General features: G+C 50.7%; 1 long non-coding RNA gene across 1 annotated transcript; it reads left to right on the top strand.

Moving 5' to 3' along the window:
* The first annotated feature begins 17,682 nt into the window (after positions 1-17,682).
* Positions 17,683-18,566, top strand: LOC132017295 (uncharacterized). Its single transcript, XR_009404222.1, has 2 exons — positions 17,683-17,968; positions 18,238-18,566. It is a non-coding gene; the product is annotated as an uncharacterized LOC132017295 (long non-coding RNA).
* The last annotated feature ends 2,375 nt before the right edge of the window (positions 18,567-20,941 follow it).

Genomic DNA, 20,941 nt, shown 5'->3' on the forward strand with positions numbered 1-20,941 from the left:
TCAGAGAGGTCAGGCAACCCGCTTCAGGTCACACAGCTTGGAGGTGGTGTATCAAGGAAGTGCTCCCAGGTCTTCCTGCTCCATAGGCTCCTCGCCAGGGTCAGCTGCTGCCCTGTGGTGGGGTGAAGTGAACTACTGGGTGAGCTTATTCCTCCTTCCAGGCCTGGGAGGTATGGGGGCATGTCCAAAAACATTAATCTCCTCAATCCCATACATCTAGGTTCAGATAGTTTATATTTCCATTCATCTGATTGTTTGACTCTTACTTTTTTGTTCTCAGAACTTTGTTTTGGCCTTATTAAGGAATAGAACTTTCCAGTATAACACAGCAGCTCCAGTCCTAAAACTCAGACATATGTGTGTTCACCAGAAGACATACACTGGAATGTTCTCCACAGTACCATGCAGAATAGCCATGAGCAGTGCAATAAGGGAACAAATCATGGTCTTCGTGTACAAGAGCTAGTACTTGTCAGTGAGAATGGACCAACTGTTGCCATGCACAGCAACATGGAGAAATTTCACACACGCAATGTTGAGCATAAACTCATGACATGAGAAAGCACCCAGAAAGATTCCATTTCTCTGAAATTCAAAAACTCAGTGAGTTAAGCCTCTGCTCGGCTCAGGTCATGATCTCAGGTTCCTGGGATAGAACCCTGCATGGGGCTCTCTCTTCAGCGGGGACCCTGCACCCCCCCACCCCCCCACCCCCCCCCCCTACTTTTGATCTCTCTCTCTGTCAAAAAATTAAATATTAAAAAACAAAAATAACAAAACAAAACAAAAAACTGGTTCTAGCATTGGACCTTAGGGGCCATGACTGAGAGAGAGTAAGTGGAGGCTCTTGGGGGTGTCTGGGAATGTTCTGAGTTTTGAATTTGGGAGTTGGTTGCAAGAGTGTGTTCCCTTTGTGAAATGAATTGAGTTGCTGTATAAGCATCAACATTGTTGCTGATATGGTTGAGGACCTCTCCCTATTCCTTCCACTTTCTCCAACATCCCCATGCCAGAGGCAGCCAGTTTCTTGCAGCTGATAGGTAGCCCTCCAAGTAAGTTGTCACTTGGGTGTCTTGAAATTTTAAATAGAAGGGATCTTTCTGCTCCTTGCTTTTTTTTACTTTTTGTTCTTGGTGTTTATTTCATGCTGGGGCGATTATCTTAGGCTTACTACATGTATCTCTAGGTCAATCATTGAAAAGGCTGGTGGAGGGCATTGTACTATATCAGAGTGCCCTGGTTTCTTTGCCCAGCCTCCCTGTGATGGACAGTTGGGTTGTTTCTGAACTTTGGCTATTGTGGTCACACTGTAGTGGGCTTCCTTCTGTGTGCACCTTCCCACCCCTCCCACCCCAGGTCTCTGTTTCTCTCTCCTCCTTTGCCTCCTGCTCAATCAAGTTGTCCCCCTTTCCCCCTGTGATTCTTCCACTCTGGAATCTTCTCCCCTCCCCTTTTCCCAAATGCTCCTCCCCACCCTACTTCCCAGTCTTTCAGACTCTGACAGACCCCTGGTTGGGCTGGGGGGGCGCTGTGTTGGGTGGAGGTGGTGGAGGGATTGTAAAGGGGCAGCCTTTTCCTTGGCCACAAAGGCCCCTGTTCCCCAAGATAAATGATGATCTAAACAAAGAAATATTTCATTAAGGGTTGATATCTTAATGAACTGTGCCAGGAACCCTCAAGATGCTCTCTAGATGCCCCCCTTTTAAGGGAGGCTCTTAGCACTGGGGGAAGCTTATCAGGTTACCATATTGCCCCAAGTAGAGGACCATGCACTGTGGGGAGCTGTCCCAGGGGGCTATGGGGCAGAAGGCACTCAGGACTGGGGGTGGGGCTCAGTTGCCCTATTTGGTGCCAAGTTGGCTGAGTGCCTGGGTCCTGGGAGATATTTGCAGGGTCCCCTGCAGTCATTTCTAGGGACTCAGAGACTCTGGTTTGGTCCATGGGGTAGTGGACATGGGACTCTAGGCTGGTTGGTGGAAAATCAGTCATTAAGGATCAGGAAATGAACAATAACTTGAGAAGCAATGAACAATTTCCCATCAATTAGAACACAGAGTCTTTGGGTCTAGTGAGAGTTCTTTGTGGAGGGATTTCCATGATGGGAGATAGCAGACACACCTAAAGATGGAGGGAAGGGTAGAGCACACCCACCCAGTGCCCTTCTGTGTCCCCTAGGCAGGCACCCAGTCTTCCATGGAAGAGGAGGTATGCCTGGGGATAAGGAAAAGCCAAGGAGCAGGCACACAGGAAAGAACCCCTCTCCCTTCATCCTTCCGGATCTACCCCCATGATTTCCCTCCTTGTGAAGACCCTAATTTTAATCCTAATTCTGGTACTTTCTGGTCTGAACTCCTGAAGCAAGGTGCTTAGTATATTTCTTCTGAGAGAAAGGAGGGTCTGGCAGAGGGAAGGAAGAGAAGTCACCCAGGCTTCTCCTTAGTGTCCACACAGGGTAGATTGAAGCTGGGTGGATTGTTGTTCCTTGATTACCCATGGGCCTGCTGACAACTCCTTCTCTCTCCTCTTTGGCACTTCTGTGGATGTTACAATGTGTTGTTGGCTAACTTTTATTTAATAAGCACCTAGAAACTTCGAACACATTCTATTGTGTTGTTAACTGTTTAATCATTTATGCCTCATCTTTCCAACTATATAACACACTGAGGTCAGTGGCTGACAATTGTAGTCATTTTGGAATTTCCTGTTGCACCCAGCACGGTGTTTTTTGCATAGTAACTACACAGTAAATGCTTGTTGATTTGATTTTTATTATGATCTGATACTTTAGAGCAGAGTTAAAAAAAAACAAAAAAATTAAAGCCTTGCACTCCTCAGAGCAAGTTGGTGCCCTGAAGTTATCAGCCGGAGGGGGGCGTGGGGGGGTTCTAGAACCTGGGCAGGAAACGTGTCTTCCTTGACTGGAGGGGCAGTGGAGGTGGAGGCAAGGGAGGTGGGGTGGGACTTGGATAGGAAATGGAACTAGGTGGCACTCTCACCCCCCAGGGTCCATCTCCTCCTCCCAGAGGGCTGTGTTCCCAGCTTTCCTCACTCCTCCCAACTCCCTTCTTCTTGGTCCCTGAGGATGCCTCCTGAACGCTTTCCCTTGCTGAGCAAGGGAAACATTCCTTCCCTGGGGAAATTTGAAGGCATAGGGCTTGGGGTCTCAGCTGCTGGCACAGGAGGGTGAGATGGAATGTGGAGGAAGAAAATCAAAGGCAAAGTCACCTCAACACTGGAAATAGCTACCACGTAGGAAGCATCTTTAACTGGGAATTTCTGACATGTATCTCGGATCCCCCCAGTGTTCTAATGTGTCCTAATTTTCTCCCTTCCTTCCTTCCTTGCCTTCCTTCCTTCTTCCCTCTTTTTCTCTTCTTTCTTTCTCTCTCTCCCTCCCTCTCTTTTCTTTCTTGGCACCATCCCAAATGGCAGAGGTGATGGATGTAAATGTGGACATAAGGGGAGATGATAAGAGAGAGTTGTTCTATGTTCATTATTGTATGTGATGTCTGGCTGGGCCCATGGAGTAGGTGTCCCGTATTTTCCTGTGGCTTTCACACTCTGTTCCAAATCACATTTCATGTCAGGCCTGGGCTCCAGGGCCCACTTCCTTCCTGGTTCTTTTGCACCCCCTCTGCTTTCTGGTTTTCTCTTCTCCAGTCCCTTCTTTTCCTGATCCCTGGCCCTCCCATCCCTAAGACCTCCCTTATGGTTGTTAGGCAGCAGGAAGTTGCTGGAACCAGACATGGGAAGGCTGGAGTGAGGCTGGATCTCAGTTAGTGATGAATCACCTGAACATCAAGCACCGTGTTAAGCATTCTTCATCTGTGACCTCATTGTGCCTCCTAACAGCTCTCTGAGATGATGCAACAGAGGCGGTTGGTGCCCTGCTCCTATGCCCTCCCCCTGACCACTTCCACTCCCAAGGCTTCTAATCGCCAGCACCTACCTGTCCTTACCTGAGAGGGCTCCCTCTGGGCATTGAAACCCACTTTCCTATTGTGTGGGAGGCCAGAAGTGGGCCAGGAACTCCCCCCAAGACAGCTTCTGGGAGAGCCCTCCGCCCATGGCGTGTGAGAATTCGTGTATAAATACCCCCACTCCCTCATCCCTCTGGTGGTGTATGTTATGTGCGCAAGCCCAGGGAGAGCCCACCCTAGGAGCCAGTGAGATGGCGTACACTTGGTCGCCTTCCTTCCCTTCCTTGACTTCTTCACTTCCCCACTGTTGTTTCCTTTACCTCCTAAATTAACCATGTGTACTGGAATAGTCATCTCCAGGGCCTGCTTCTGGGGGAACCCAGCCTGAGTCCGGTGGGTACTGTAATTTTATTTTATTTTTTTTGGAATTCGCATTTCCTTCACTGGGAGTAGTAGTATACAGCTCTCATAGGGATAAAGGCCAATCCCCTCTCCTTAAAAAAAAACAAAAACAAAAAAACGAGTCTAGTGGACACACAACATGACATTAGTTTCAGTTGTGCAATGCAGAGATCCCACAAGTCTGTGTGTTATCCTCTGCTCACAAGGGTAGTGACCAACTATTACAACACTCTTTTTTTTTTTTAAAGATTTTATTTATTTATATGACAGAGAGAGATCACAAGTAGGCAGAGAGGCAGGCAGAGAGAGAGGAAGGGAAGCAGGCTCCCTGCTGAGCAGAGAGCCCGATGCGGGACTCGATCCCAGGACCCTGAGATCATGACCTGAGCCGAAGGCAGCGGCTTAACCCACTGAGCCACCCAGGCGCCCCCTATTACAACACTCTTGACTCTATTCCCTATGCTGTGCTTTTCATCCCATGGCTTACTCATTCCATAACTGGAAGCCTGTGTTCCCTTCACCCCATTTGTTTTATGCTCCTACTCCCGTCCTCAGCTATCAGTTTGTCCTCTGTATATACGGGTCTATTTCTGCTTTCTTTGTTTACTCTTTGGGTTTTTTTTTTTTGTTGTTTTGTTTTTTTAAATTCCACATGTAAGTGAAATCATAAGGGATTTGTCTTTCTCTGTCTGACTTATTTCATTTAGCATGATACCCTCCAAGTCCATTCGTGTTGTCACAAATAGCAAACTCTCATCCTTTTTTATGGCTGAGTACCATTCCATTGTGTGATAGTCCCTCTTCCTTATCCCTTCATCTACTGTCTTGGCTACTGTAAATAAGGCTGCAGTAAACAAAGGAATGCATATAGCTTTTCAAAGTGTTTTTGTTTTCTTTGGGTAAATATCTAGTAGTGGGAGTACTACATCATATGGTATTTCTATTTTTAATTTCTTGAGGAACCTCCATGCTGTTTTCCACAGTGGTGGCACCAGTTTACATTGAAGCAGGTACTGTTAATTGTCCTCACTTGGCAAGTGACAAGCCCACAGCTCAATGAAACACATACACGGTTCCACAGTCACGAAAGCAAAGTACCTGTGTCCACATCCTGGCTTGGTAACCACCCAGTGTCTACTTCATTGCTCTACCGTATGGCTTCTTGAGGGCCCTGGCTCTCTGCCCCCAGAAGTCTGGTTTATTCTTTTTGGTTTTTTGCCTTGAGAGATAAGAGGTGAAGAGCAGGTTGGAAGTGAGGAGTGTTTCCAGGCCACCCAGGCCTCCCTACCTCCCTGGGGATCACCGCTGGCCATCAGAGCCAGTCCCTGGGTCGCAGACAGAAAAAGCAGTGGTGAGCACCAGCAGGGCTGGACGACTGGAAAGAAGTGAGGGTCACCTGGAGGGCTGGAAAAGGAGAAGTCTGAGCCAGTGGTCCCAGGAGAGGCGGGATCAGGCTGAGGGAGTCTTTCTAAGCTTCTGCAATATTCAGAGGGCTGTGAGCACACATCCCTGACCACAGGAGCCCCTATAAACATGGGAGAAGCTGAGGTGAGGAGATAGAAAATGATCTCCCCCAACCCACACCCCTGGAAAGGATATTTTGATAGTGAAGTTTGTTCAGCCTCAGAATGGGGAAGACCCCTGTTGAGGACCTCTGGATCAGGGCACAAATTAGCCTGCTTCTTTAGGAGTGTGGGATGGGCAACGTGCCTGGGGCAGGGATGACCTGAGTCCCTCTCCCCCCAAGACAGAAGTTACCGGGAGGAAGTATCTCGAAATGTTCTACTTGTTGGGATTTTGTGACAAGTGTAGATTCTCTGCAGACTCTGAGACAAAGATCCAAGCACAAGGGGTCTGTTTGGGAAATGGTCCCAGGAAACACCAGTTGAGGAATGGGAAAATGAGAAGGAAGGCTGGGAGCACACAGGAATGCTCCCTCCATTGGCTGGGACCTCGGGAAGGTATATGAGATCGGCCTCGGCTCATCCATACCACGGGATGGTATTTACCCCTCCTTTGCCATCGGTTCAGGGCTGTTTCCCGGCAATTGACCCTCCAGCACTTCCAGCATGCCCTGAGCTGGAGCCAGGGTGTTTCCATGGCCAGAAAAACTCTCTGGCAAAGAGCAGTTGTTGTCCATCTAGAGGTATGTGCCCGGCGATAATGGGCAGGGTACCCGCACCTGGCACACTCTGCCCTCTGTTCTCCTTGACTTTCCCTTTCCATGTGCCTTTGTGAGCTTGTGTCGTTTCCCACTGCCCCCTCCTCTTCAATGCTTGGTGTGGTTCTCAAGGTTCCAGCGTGGACCCACGGCTCTCCTCAATCTACATGTCCCCTTGGACAATCTCACCCACTCTTGTGGTTTTAACCACAGCTGTGGGTTGGTGGCTCTGAGGACAATCACCATCTTGGACCTCATTCCCACCCCTGTGTCGGTGAGCCAGTGATGGCATATTCAACGCGTCCCAGATTCTAATCATCATCTGTATCTAAAAACATGCCCCACCTTTGCATTTTCTCTTCAGTGATAGCATCATGATCCACCACTTCCAGGACATTCTCAGAGTCATTCCTTCCTCTCCATTCCCCGCTCCTGGTGGTCTGGACCCGCAGCATCTTCTCCTGGTGTATCCCAGTGGCCTCCTTATTGACTCCTCACTCCCAACCCGATCCCTTTCCCGCACCTCCCTCCAAGCAGTGGTCGAAAGTTCTATTTTAAGGGCCAACCTGAACTTGTCATGCCTTGTTTCAGATGCATCTCCAAAGGGCTAAAATCAAGCACGTTGGCCTGGTACATGAGCTTTCCTTTCCTGAACCTCAAATTCTATCCCTGGCCACTCCCAGCTCTGCCACTTGGGACTTGGGGCATGTGCCTGCTCTCATGTCCTACTCTCTGCTTGGAATACTGTTTCTTCTTTCTGCTTTCATGGCTGACTCTAAGACCCAGTAAAGATGACACCTCCTCTTGGAAGTTTTCCTTGAATGCCCAGAGCTAGGTTAAACATTCTTCTTCTGTGCTTTTGTCTCCATGCAAGCATCAGAAAATTCACTTCAAATAAGCTTATGTAACAATGGGAATTGATTGGCTACTGTAACCAAAAAATCAAAGGGTAGGTCTTACTGCAGGTGATGTGTGATCCAGGGGCTTGAAGCAATGCCGTTGGATCCTCTACCATTGCTTAACTCTGCCTTTCGCTGGGTGGGCTTTGTTCTCAGAGTCCTTGGAGGGAGTCCCATCAGCTTTAGACTCACATCCTGCCCAGTCCAGGCCAGTGAACTGTTCAAGCAAACGCTGGCTTGTCGGGACCTGTCTAGGAATTTACTTGCTTCTCTCCAAACCAATCAAAATGGCCAAGGGTTTAGTGTATTCTATTTTGGGGACTGGCAAACTGTGGCCAACGTGTTTCTGGAATGGCAGAGTTCAGTAGTGGAGGCAGAGACGAGCAAATGATTTCTGTAACAGGACAGTTAGTAAATATTTTAGGCTTAGTGGGTCAAGAGGCTGCCTCAAGGGTATTATGTAGGGACTTATATAACAAGAAAGAAAACAGACTTCCACAAAGTTTTTATTGATGGTATTATAATTATAGTAACAACCTAATATAATTTTTTGAAGTACACGTCTGCTAATGAAAAGAATGGGATTTGGGGGGAGGAGAGGGCTAACATTTTGTTTGATTGGAATTCAAAGTTAATGCTCCCTATCATAAACCTGGTGGCAAATGTTCATTTATAAAAATCACTCCTGGGGCACTTGGGTGGCACTGTCATTTGGGCATCCCACCCTTGGTTTTTTGGCTCAGGTTGTGATCTCAGGGTCATGGGATTGAGCCCTGCGTCGGGCTTTATGCTCAGCTCTGAGTCTGCTTAAATGTTCTCTCTCCCTCTGTGCCTCCCTATCTCCATGCTTTCTCTCTCAAATCTATCAATCAGTCAATCAATCAATAAATCTTTTTTAAATGATTTTATTTATTTATTTGACAGAGAGATATATAGTGAGAGAGGGAACACAAGCAGGGGGAGTGGGAGAAGGAGAAGCAGGCTTCCTGCTGAGCAGGGAGCCTGATGCGAGGCTCAATCCCAGGACCCCAGGACCATAACCTGAGCCAAAGGCAGACACTAAACCGACTGAACCTCCCAGGTGCTCCCGTGGGAGCATTTTATAAAGCGTTTCTTTATAAGAAAAGTTCATGTCCATTAAGCCCCCCTAAATTTGACACCATTCCCATAAAATAGGCAGGGCATGGGTGGTTGTGCCCTTTTCACAGAGGGGAAACTGAAGCTCAGAGATAAGTGGCTTGTCTGAGGTTTGCAGAAAGGCGTCTCTGGGACACCTTAGAGGATTCTAAGATAGAGTCGAGTGGTGTGTGCTATGTTGAGTAATTGAACAACTGTGGTATCCCCTGGTTGGGGGCCAGAAGCTGGCCAGCAGGACAGATGGGTCTGGACATAACCCAGGAAGCTAGGTGTCCAGGTGGCTCTGTGACATTCAGTGGTCACCTGAGATGGGCCTGTGAACACAGGTGCTCAGGAAGCCAGTTCTGTCCAAGAATTCAGGGTTTAGACCTGTCTCCCTTATAATTCCCCATGCGAGACAGCTGATACCGGCTCGGTAGACCTGAGCTAGAGAGAAATCAGGCTTTGGGCGAGAATTCCCCAGGGCCACAAACAAGGAGTTTGAGGAGCCGTACTCTGGGCTCTGCATGCATGGGTGGGGTTTAAATCTTGATGTCGGGCTGACCCCGAGGTGAGGACAGGCTGTGGGTAGCTGGCAGCGGGACCAGCTCAGCCCTCCTTCAGGACTGACCTGACCTCAGTCAGGCAGGACTGCCCGAGGTCAGGGAAGGGTTCTGAAGATGTGCAGAGGCAGCCAGGAGTGAAGGATGGATGCTGGATCCCTTTCCAGGATGATGATGGGTGGATACCGAGTGTGTGTGTATACACACTAGCATGCCCATTCGCACAATCCCTGGTCTTACACACATATTTACATGCTCCCATAGTCAGAGTCACACCCACACCCATCTTCACTACCGGGATCTCACGTACACATTCCCATAGTTTTCACGCTTATTTACCCTCTCCCAAGTGTACACACACACGTTCATACACTCCGGTGTTTGTCTCCTCGAGTCTCCGTAACAAAGTACCACCGCCTGGGGGGCTGAAACAACAGAACCTTATTATCGATTATTACCCAATTTCTGCCTCCATCTACATACCGAGTGTGTGTGTATACACACTAGCATGCCCATTCGCACAATTCCTGGTCTTACACACATATTTACATGCTCCCATAGTCAGAGTCACACCCACACCCATCTTCACTACCGGGATCTCACGTACACATTCCCATAGTGTCCCCATAGTGTCCCCACAGGGACATCTCTTTCCTAGGACCTTGGTCACATTGCGTCGGGTGCCGCAGGGACATCCCAGCACGACCTTGTCTTGAATGCGTTGACAACGGCCCTGTTTCCAAAGATCACAGGCTGAGGTGCTGGGGGTTAGGACTTCACCATATTAAAGCCATAACCACGCTGACGGCCGTAAATTCCCACATGGACATATCATGCTCCCACAGCGACGCACAGATGTACATGCCGTCAGGGCTCACACACACTCACACTTTCCCATTGTCAGAAAGTTCCACAGAGCCATACACACCCCCAGGATGGTACATGCATGCTCCGCACTCCCAGGGTCCCCTCTCCCTCAGTCCCTGTCTCATGGACGGCCCCCCACACCCTCCAGCTCCTGCCCTGCTCCCACGCAGCCCCTGGCCCCACTTAGAGGCCACCCCGCCAGGGTCAGACTCTGAGACCTGGCACTTTCTCAGCCTCCCAGCCTCCCCCACCCACACAGTCTCTCCCTTTTTTACGCCTCCTTCATCCAACATGCCCGCCCAGGTCCCCAAACAACCCTCAGGGTGGGGAGGCATGGAACCCCAGCTGGGGCATCAGGGGGACTGTCCCTTGCTCTCTGGAATCAGATGTCTCCCACAAGCCTGCTCCTTGCAGACTCCCACTTTCCCCTCTCAGTGGGGGGAGACACACAGACAGACAGACAGACCCAGGGTACACACACTGTCACACTCACACCCACGCCCCCACAGCAGCCCCACAGCGAGGTCTGTTCCTCATTATGGGCCAATGCGCCTGTTTACTCACCCAGCTGGAGATGGTTAGAGAGTGATAAATAATGAAAGAGAAAACAGGCTTTTCCCCTCTGCGGCTTCTATTTATGTAACATGTGTCACAGCTCACTCATAGACTTTGTTTCGGAGCTGGTTGCAGGAAATAGTTTATTTTTTCCGGACGGTGGCTTAGGGGGGGTAGGGTGGGGGGCCAGGGTTTGGGTTTCTGGTCTCACGCCCATGGGAGTTTCAGGATCTGGCTCCCAGAGTCATCTTCCCCTGGTACCTCCACTCCCCGCCTCCCCCAATAACCTCAGGGGCAGATATCATGGCTCAAGCTACCTTAGAACAGGATTCTCCTATTCTTGGAAGGAGTGGCGGTGACTGGGGACTCTCCCAGCTGCCTCTGAAGCGCCCTCAAACAGATGGGCTTGTTTTAAGAGCCAGACAGCTTGAGGCTGGGACTCCCTGAGAGGTGGCACTGGGACAGGGCACTTCCTAGGTAGCCTGCACCTGTTGGGGGACAGTACAAAAGGATTCATCCTGTAAAATACAAATAAAAAGATCCATACCTTGTGCTCACTTAGCACCGATAGAAGTAACTCTCTGGTGTCCCAGCTTTCAGGTGCTGCTCCCTGAAGGGAAGGGAGGGGAGGACAGGGACAGGGAGGGACTTGCCATGGTCTGCTCAATGGGTTGTGAAAAGCCAGGACTTCCAACTCACACATCCCACTGCCCCCCTTCTCCCACGGGCACCTCCCTTGGTAGAGTTCTGGTCAACTTAACCCATGTGAAGGCAGGTGGGAATAGTTAGAAGGGGGTGGGGTTTGGAATGTAGGGGGGATGTGAGCCCTCAGGGACCCGAAGTGGGCCCCCTTCCAGTCCTTCCCCCAAACACTAAGGCAGCCATCCTTTGGGGGATGGTCCAGGGAGGGAAGAAGCCAAGCAAATTTGCCCTGCTCTCCAAGCCCCAGTGCAGGGAGATTCTTGGGAAGTTTGAAGGCAACCTGCTCCTCCTGAGCCTGTCTCCTTGAATGCCAGGGCCGGGAGCTTCTGTCTGACTTGACATGGAGCCCCAGTGGTATTTCAGACCACTGGCTGGGGAAACCAAGAAGTAGTGACCTAAGGAAGGCTGGGGCCACTGTGGAAGACGGGCCAGGAAGCCCCCAGCTCCTGCAGACTGTGGGGGAGGTGTGTTTATAGGTGGCCTGTGATTGGTCCTATCCAGTGGCTTTGGGTTCTCCCAGGACTGTCCCATGGGTGTCTCCTGGCTTGTAGAAGAAGTAGCCACATTCCCAAGACAAGGACTTTCAACACTGCCTGACAAACTTGAGACCACACAGCATGGACCTAGTATAAAAGAGAGAGCCAAGGAGGTGGCCTTCAAATCTAGTGGCTGTCAGAATCACAAGGGGGCCTATGAAACACTGATGCCCAGGATCACCCCTGGGTGCTAATTCAGCAGGTGGAGCATGTCCAGGAATTGGCATCTGTGGCAAGTTCCTGAGAATTCTGAGTCTGGTGGTTTCCCAAAGACTGGGAGGTGATAGTGCCTTAAGTGGACCCTGAAGGCAGCCCCTCCCTCCCAGGTGAGCTGGAAGCCTTCTGGTTGGGTCAGGAGGGAATTTGACTTGCCCTGCAGGGCAGGAATGAATTGATCAGCAGAGTGGTAAAATCAGTTTGGTTGGAAGGAAGGGAGGAAGAGAGGCAGGAGGAAGGAAGGAGAGAAAGGAGAACGGAGAGCTTACTCACTGTCTCTTAGGTGCCAGGCATATGGATATGACATTTTGATCTGTTTTGACTTCTTGACATTTTTTCCCATTTGTGAAACCTAAGACGTTGTCAACATTCTATTTCTTATTACTGCACTACAGTGCTACAAACAGTAATGTTACTGAGGAGGACACCGAGGCTCAGAGAGGTTTCGTAACTTATCTAAGGCCACCCAGCTAAGTAAATCCTGGCAACAGGAAGAGCCAGTGCTCTCTCTCAAAGCCCACCCAGGCTGCATCCCCATCTCAGAGCTTTCTGCCTGAAGGCAAATGCGCAGGACAGGACACTGAGTGCCTGGGGTCTCAGGTACTACCTTCCAATGTAGTCCGGGGAGTAGCTATGGGCCCGAGGAGGCTCCAGGAAAGAGGAGCCAGGTGAGGGGGGTACTCAAGGAGCACCCCTTTCTGGGTTTCCAGGAGCCTCCCATATCCCTGTCCCCTTGGCAGGATAGGTACGTCACGGGCTTGCAGAAGGGAGTGTCAGAGGGGCAGGGCCGGCCAGCGCCCACTATCCTGGATATTTGTTCATGTTGAGGACTGAGCTTGATTTCAAATGCAGGGACTTAACAATTTCACCGAGGCCCTACTCAGACCCCCCACAGACGCTCACCTAAAGACGTGTGCTCTCAGCTCACTCCCCTGCATACAGAGACCCCTTCACGAAGACCCAGAAAATATCTGGACTCTAATGTCTCCAGTGGTTGGTGACAAGAGTCATAACAATCATCCTTAAAGCCCAGGTGCTCAGACTATGTCTTGAAACTTCACCTTGATCCTGCAAGGTAGCTTTGGGTATAACCTCCCCCATGTCCCACCTCCCACTGCCTTGGAGAAGACAAAGATGGGGCTCAGAAAAGCCAAGTGACTGGCCAGAGGCCACACAGCACTTGCCCAGTGGAGCTGGGTTGGGACCCGGCCCATATGCCCAGCTCACACTTCATTCCTTTCACCAGGCTGCCTTTCGCATTTCTCTCCCAGCACCCAGCACTTAGGAATGTTCCACAGGTCAACTGATGAGCGCATATATACGGTTTTCTCATGTACATGAGTAGGGCAGACCCTAGCTATCCTTTCTGTAAATCCACCCTGAGCTGTGAGAAAATCACAGATCCCTCTGCCTCCTCCCTAACCAGAACCAGCGCCAGCTTGAATTCCCTGGGCTCTGGCCTCAGTTTCCCCTCTCGGGCCAACGCATCTGAGCAAGACTCCGCCACCACTGGAGGTGACCAGCAGCTCTGGTGGGGCTCCTGCCCGAGGTCTGACCCTCGATCTGGAAGCCTCTGGGGTACAGCCGCCTCCATCCTCCCCTCTTCCTGAGAAAACGTCAGGCCTGGCACTGCCCCCCTGCCGCCCCCTCTCCCTGCGGGCCCCCTGGGAGCCCAGGCTTTGCTTGAGGGCAGCGAGTGAAGCCGGCTGTAACAGAGAAACCTCAGGCTCCTCTTTAGAAGTCCCCCGAGGAGGCAGATCTGAGGAAAGGCTGCCGAGAAGGCGCCTGCAGCAATGTCAGCTTGAGAACAACCCGGCTGACAGGATGCTGAGCGGGGGATTAAGGTCGGGATCAGGGAAACCAGGGAAATGAAGGCAAGTTCCCTGCTCCCCTTGCCGCCACCACGATGATGCTGGGTTTGTCTTCTTGTTTATTCTCACTCTGGGAAGGTGGGCAGGGAGGGAAGTGGGCTGGGGCCCCGTGGGGAGGTGGGGGAAGGACAGAGGAGAGAGGAGAAGGGCAGGTAGCCAGCCAGGTGGAGGATGGCGGAGAGCAGAGGATGCCGGGGCCTCCTTTGGATATCAAGGGCTCAGGGGGTCTGCCACATGCATGGGGCAGGGCGGGGTCGGGGGGCGCTTGCCTGGGACCCTTCCCTAGAGACTGTCTCCAGCGGGCCAGTCACCCCACCCCTCCGGGAACTGTCCCCCCAATGCAGAGCCTGTCCTGAATGTTGGTGGCAGGACCGAGGAGAGCAGAATCAACCAGGACATTGTGGCAGATGCCAGACACCCTCTGGATAAGGAGTGAACCTGTCTCCACCCACTGACAAATGGAAGATCCCCTCTTTTGGGGGAAAGGCCATCACCCTGACCTGCCTGGTCATGCAAATGTCATCATAGCCCAGTGAAGTGGGCTTCTGAATTACAGGTCAGCCAGTGTGACGGAATACCAGTGAAAACTCACTGCCACAGGGGAGCTGGTTCAGAGTGTGGCTTCTGTTTTCAGGTTGCCTGCGTTCTAATTCTGGCCCCCATTTGCTGTGTGACCTTGGTCAGTTCAGCTTACCTCTCTGTGACCGAGTGGAAAAAGATAGTAGTGCCTTCTCCTAAGGTTGTTAGGAGAAGGGAGGGAACACATGAAAAGTAGTTGGATAGGGCCTGCCACAGAGGATGTGTGCCAAGAGGGTAGTTTGGTTAATAAGGGGTAGGAGGGAATGAGAGTGGCGGCAGGAAGTTAACCCCTGGAAAGTGTCCCAGAGGAAGGGGGCATGGAATCTGATTTTGGAGACTGAGACTTGGCAGCGGGGAAGGCAGGAGTTAGGGATGAGGGACAGAGATCCCAGAGATCCCAGAGATCCCGTTTGCCAGGGGAGTGTGGAGTTTCAGGGATTTACGGATGTGTCTGGGAAGGGGAAAGGATGCATTTCTCAGGAGTCCCACTCCCAGCCAGTTTTTTTCTGCAGTTCCTTGCTCTAATTAGGGGGGACATGATTACCCCCACCCAGTCCAGCCAAGGGCAAGCCAAGAGTACAAAGACCATGAAAAGATGCATTTTATCAGGGTGAACTTCCCAGAATGGAGCTTATTCCAGAAATTCAAGCAATTCAAACTTGGCACCCTAGTTCTCTGGACCCAGTGGAGGATGAGCCAGGAGAGAAAGGTATAGAGACTATAAATCCGGAGGTAGATGGCTCTGCCACCTACCAGCTGTGTGGTTTGGCACTAGTTGATTAGCTTCTCTGGGCCTCAGTTGCCTGGTCTGCAGAATGGGATTGAGAATCACACAGGAACCAAGGAAGGGCCATTCCTGGTCTCCAGGGTTGGTTATGTGCTTTAGGACCTGCTTAGCCTGGCCCACCATACAGTCCCTCCTGGGGGGCCTCAGTCCCTCACCCCATCTGAGGACACCTTAGGGTGGACAGGTTAGGAGTGGGAAAGGGTCTGGGTGAGAGTGAGAGCCTGAGTGGGGTACTGGTAATTGAGGAAAGGGTCTGCCGAGTCTGATTTCTTGGGAAAAGCACCTGGGCCTAGGGGGCTAGTCTCAGTGTGTGGGTAGCTCCTGCCTAGGAATTTCTACCTCCCTGGGACAGGTGTCTGGAAAAGCTAATTTCTTTTTATTTTATTTTATTTATTCATTTGACAGGGATCACAAGTAGGCGGGGGTGGGGGGGTGGGGAGGCAGGCTCCTGGCTGAGCAGAGAGCAGCGTTCGGGGCTTAATCCCAGGACCCTGAGATCATGACCTGAACCAAAGGCAGAGGTTCAACCCACTGAGCCACCCAGGTGTCCCCTGGAAAAACTAATTTCAAAAATACATCTTTTTTTTTTTTTTTTAAGATTTTATTTATTTTTGACAGACAGAAATCACAGGGAGGCAGAGAGGCAGAGAGAGAGGAAAGGAAGCAGGCTCCCTGCTGAGCAGAGAGCCCGATGCGGGGCTTGATCCCTGAACCCCGGGATCATGACCTGAGCCGAAGGCAGAGGCTTTAACCCACTGAGCCACCCAGGTGCCCCAATCTTTTTTTTTTTTTTTTTAAACTTGTCCATAAAAGTTATATCTATTTATTGCAGAAAATTTAGAAAATACAGAAATATACCAAAAAGGAGATAGAGTTCAGCCATAATTCCACCACTCAGAGACAACCATAGGAGGACTTTACTGCATTTTCTAGTTTTTTTAAGTACACAGTTACACACTCACATTTACACACACATGTGTAACTTTATTATAGCATAACATGTTTAATGAATATATATCTCAAAAATTTAGATATAGGATCATGGAATTGTGACATTACTGTTTCATAAGCTGGCTTTTTGGTTAAACAAACTATGGAGAACCTTGTCCCCAGGTCATTAAATATTCTTCTCCAACATAATTTGAAATGACTGTAGAGAGCTCCATCCTTTGGGTCAGTCATAAAGTGTTTACAGTTGTCCTCAGTAGATATGCTCTGAGACCACCCCTGTGGGTGCCCAGTGGAAATCATGAATTGTACCACATCGTCTATATATGTTGTGTTTTTTTCCTATACATATACACCTATGATAAGGTTTAATTTATAAATTGGGCACAGTAAGAGATTAGCAGCATTAACTAATAGTAATAACATAACAATTGTAATAAAAGCTATATGAATATGGTCTCTCACTCTCAGAATATCTTACTGTTCTATACCCACCCCTCTTCTTTTATTTTTTTTTATAAAATAAGATTTGGTTTATTCATTTGTCAGAATGAGAGAGGGAACACAAGCAGGCAGAGGGAGAAGCAGGCTCCTCGCTGAGCCAGGACCCCAGTGCGGGACTCGATCCTAGGACCCCGGGATCATGATCTGAGCTAAAGGAAGATGCTTACCTGACTGAGCCACCCAGGTGCCCCATGTACTTACCTCTCTTCTTGTGATGACGTGCGATGGTAACATGCCCACGGGACGAGATGAAGTGAAGGGAATGACCAGGCGTCGGTACGTAGCATTAGGCTACTGTTGACCTTCGATGATATGTCAGAAGGAGGATCATCTAGTTCCCCACGGAGGTTGACCACAGGTAACTGAATCCAGGGGAAGTGAAACCACAGATAAAGAGGAGTTCCTGTGCTTTTACGAGTGCTCAATTCTTGGTCATCTGGAGTGTTTCTAGATTTTTTTCTATTATAAACTACACTGTGATGAACATTCCTATAGAGATCTGTGTGGCACATGCGTGTGCTTGTGTGTATGTGTGTGTGTGGTTGACTTTGCAATGTTCGTTTGTGTCCGTCTTCCTACTGCCCCCAATCTGCCCTCCACCTCCACTTGGAGTGTCAGACTCTGCACCCAATTCCCTGGCTTGGCTCCTGGTTCACTGTAGACATCCAGTAAACATTGACTTGCATTGCCTTTCTGAAGCCCGTGTTCTGGAGTGTGGGACTGGAAGGTGGGCGGATGAGGCAAGAGCCCACCTTCCCTGCTAGAACCCCCAGGAGTCCCAGCGCCCCTGTCTTGGGCCTGCCAAGTTCTAGGAAAAAGACACTCCTGAACCCAGAGCCACTAGCTGTCCTGGAGGCCCATGGAAATGCCTCCCTTTATCTCCTATCTTCCTGGTAGCAAACCAACCATCCTCACCTCCCCCTGCGGGGGCCCTCCCCCTACCTACCCCCCATCTCTGACTCATTTGAGCTCTTTTGTTGTGTCTTCAAGCTGAAGGCCCAGCCGACAGAGCCCTTTCACCTGCTCATTACCGCTGGAGCAATGTTGTGGCAGCTCCCCGGGATCCCCATGAAGCAGCCTCCTCTCCGGCCGCCCCTTCTGACAGCACCGCCCACCAGGCCCCTGGCAAGTGCCCACTCTGGCACACCTCGGCCCGGCCCCGGGCTCTGCTTGCCACCTCCCCGGGCACCAAGGAGCCTTTGTCTCTTCCTCCCGGGTCTCTGGGCGCAGGCCGACCTTCCTCCTAACAGATTTGTAGTATCATGGATTTTGGAGCTGGGATCCAGCTTTTAGTCTTTTAATGGGTCTTACCAAAGAGAGAGAGAGAGAGAGAGAGAGAGAGGTAAGAGACCAAAATCGAGAGGTAAACTTCCTAATTGAATGTCCCCCTCTCAAACAACCCTGCTCCCAACCTCCTGCAGCTTTCTTTCTTCTTTTTATCTTCTCCTTCCCTCTGCTTCCGCTCCCTCTTTTCCCTTTCTCTCCTTCGGTCCCTTTCTCTCTCTCCCTCTCTCCTCTCTTTCAGCCCTGACACACTCTCCCACCCTCCTGTCCTCATTTCCCCTCCTCTCCCCTTCTTTTTTAAGTTTTTTTTTTCTTTTAACTTTCAAGGTCATTCCGGACTCCTGCCGCCGCCAGTCCCTCGGTGAGACGTGAGCGCCATTGGCGTCCGTGGCCTCTGTTTCCGTGGCAACCCAGTAACCATTAATTTTCAATTAAAGGAGACAAAAAGCTCCATGACAGCTCCAGGTCTGCTGAAGATGTCAAGAATCTGTATTAATATACAGCAAGAGAGCATAATTGTGTGTCCATCTTCCAGAGCAGGGAAAAATGGAGGGATAATTACCAGCTCGAAAGCCACTCTGTAATTTACTTCTTACTGTCACCACAGCCCTACACATTAGCATAAATTAAAAGCAGAGTTTATTGTTATCAAAGTGCATTGATATCGCCAGACCCGCTTTCTTCCCTTTAACTGTTTGTCGTGGGTGAGTGACTCCCCAGCTCCCCCCCAGGGGTCTCCCTGGGAGGGTGGGGAGAAGCACCAGGGCAGGTCTCTGCCTCCCAGCTCTGGGCCAGGGGAGCAGCCAGGGTCTAGGGTCAGGCCGTCCCCCCTCCACCCCTCCAAAGTGGTCTGGGGATGGTGGGCAGGGGCTGGGATATTCACTCACCTTCCACCTGTGAGGGCCTTGTTTTGCCCGAGAGCTCTCCAGCTCCTTCCAGAGGGAGTTGCCGCCCATCTTGGAGTCAGCCTTCAGCGCCCAGTCTAGTGTGGGGCCAATGGGTGCTCAAAGCCAACCTGTTAAACAAAGGAATGAGTGAATGTGGTGGGGGGTGGTCTCCTCTCCTGGCTGGATGTCAGCAGGAGGCTGTCCCGATTTCCTAGTTGAGGGTGGCGATGTTCCTGGCCACCAACTGGTCCTGTTCCTGCTGGCCACCCAAGCCCCCGGGTTACCAGGGCAGTCCCTCTGTGCCCCCCTTTCCCCTTGCTACTTGACCAGCCCTGCCACCCCTTCTCCCTGCCTGGGTCCTGCCACCCTGCAGACTCACCTCCAAGTGGTTCGAGCACCTAGAAGTGTCTCGCTGTCAGGGTGCCAGTGACAACCACAGAAATCATGAATTTCCGTGAATGGGGGCTGCGGGGATTCTTGTATTCTATCCAGAGAGAGCTGTCCTTCAGAGGGGAATTTAGTGTAATTACCCTTAAGGGAGCGATCCTTACACAGTCAGTCACAACACTGACCTCCTGGCTGAGATCTGACAGCAAAATTACAGGCTGTGTACTCAACAGAAGGGGCATCCTCCTTTTGGGGTGGGGGGAGGCGGGAAGGAAGGAGGAGGGGAAGGAGATGCAGAGGCTTTGAAAAGAAAAGTGCTGGCTTCCAGCTGCCAGGCGAGCGGGTTCTCCTTGGCAAGGCGTCCACGGGGCAGGGAGAGGAGCACAGCTACTTTAGCTACTTTTTGGTTGGTGAGGATGGGCTGAGGACTGGCCAAGGCTCCAGCCCATTAAATCTTTGAGCCATGGCCTTGATTTTAGCTGAAGCTGATGTTACCTTAGGTAGGATTCGGAGGGTACTAGGAACTATTTGATTAACTACCCAGGCATGTTTTCCCAAACATATCTGTCCCTTGGTCTCTCCCTCAGTGCCTGAAATTACACTGTCCCATATACCTTTGAGTTAACACGTCCTAGACTCCATTAAACTGCACCTGGCTTACCTTGTGGGACTGACATGTTAATCTGGGACCTTTCCAAATTCAGCATGGACTTGGCTATCAGACATGCTGGCCTGTACCCTGGCAGAACCCTGAAGACAGGGGTCAGGCAAGTTTTCACAAGCTGATAGAGAAGGTCTGGCCTGTGGGCAGACACAGATGGACCCAGGAGCCTGGGGAAGGTTTGGAAGTAAATCCCCCAATCTCACAGCTGGGAGGGACTCTAAAACCAGCAGGTCCCAAATCCTCCCAGAGCAGGTGTCTCCTCTGCTCAAACTCCACCCAAAACCCAGCACCTTGGGCTCAACATTGACAATTGCTACCAGCAGGAGCTTACTCATTCCAAGGAAGCCAGTTGTGCCAGTAGACAGCACTGGACACTGGAAGACCCCCTCCTGAGCGTAAGCATCCCCCAAACTCCTTCCTTCCCCTTTGGGGCCCAGGAACAAATCTGAACTTCCTCCAGTGGGACAGCCTTTCAGCTACATGAAGACGGTGCTCAGCTGTCCAATAACTTCTCCTCCAATTCTGGGACCCAGTGGGCCCGTCAACTAACCAGCTTCACCTTCCCATGGAAGAGCCCCAAAGGATTCTAAAAGGACGAGAGAGGTCCCAAGCAGTAATCCAACATTTACTGAGCATCTACTATGTTCTAGGTGCAAACACCCATCATACTTCCTTTCACCCCCCCCCCCCCCAACCACCGAGGGAGAGGGGATATATTCTTTGCATCTTACTAAGAGGAAAGATATACCAAGGAAACTTCAAGCCACTTGCCCCAGATGACCCGGTAGATAAGAAACAGCGTCAGAATCGGAGTTTGGACCCCCTAGCCAGGCTGAGGGCTTTCCTTGAGAATCCACTGAGTTTTGGGAAATCAGCTCTATCTTTGGTCTGCCTGTCTCTGCATCTTCACGATGCTTTGCTCCACAGATGTTTTCTCTCTTCTCTACGTGGCAGAGAAAAGGAATTCCAGGGGAAACCCAGCTCAAGTCCTGCTTCCTCCTTGAAAGCGCCGCTCCTTTCAGTAATTGCTTCGGTGACAGTGGCCACATCAGCTGTTCCTTATTGACCGCAGAGCCCCGTGTCTGGGCTTGTA

This window comes from Mustela nigripes, chromosome 5, assembly GCF_022355385.1.
Source record: "Mustela nigripes isolate SB6536 chromosome 5, MUSNIG.SB6536, whole genome shotgun sequence".
Taxonomy (NCBI): Eukaryota; Metazoa; Chordata; class Mammalia; order Carnivora; family Mustelidae; genus Mustela; species Mustela nigripes.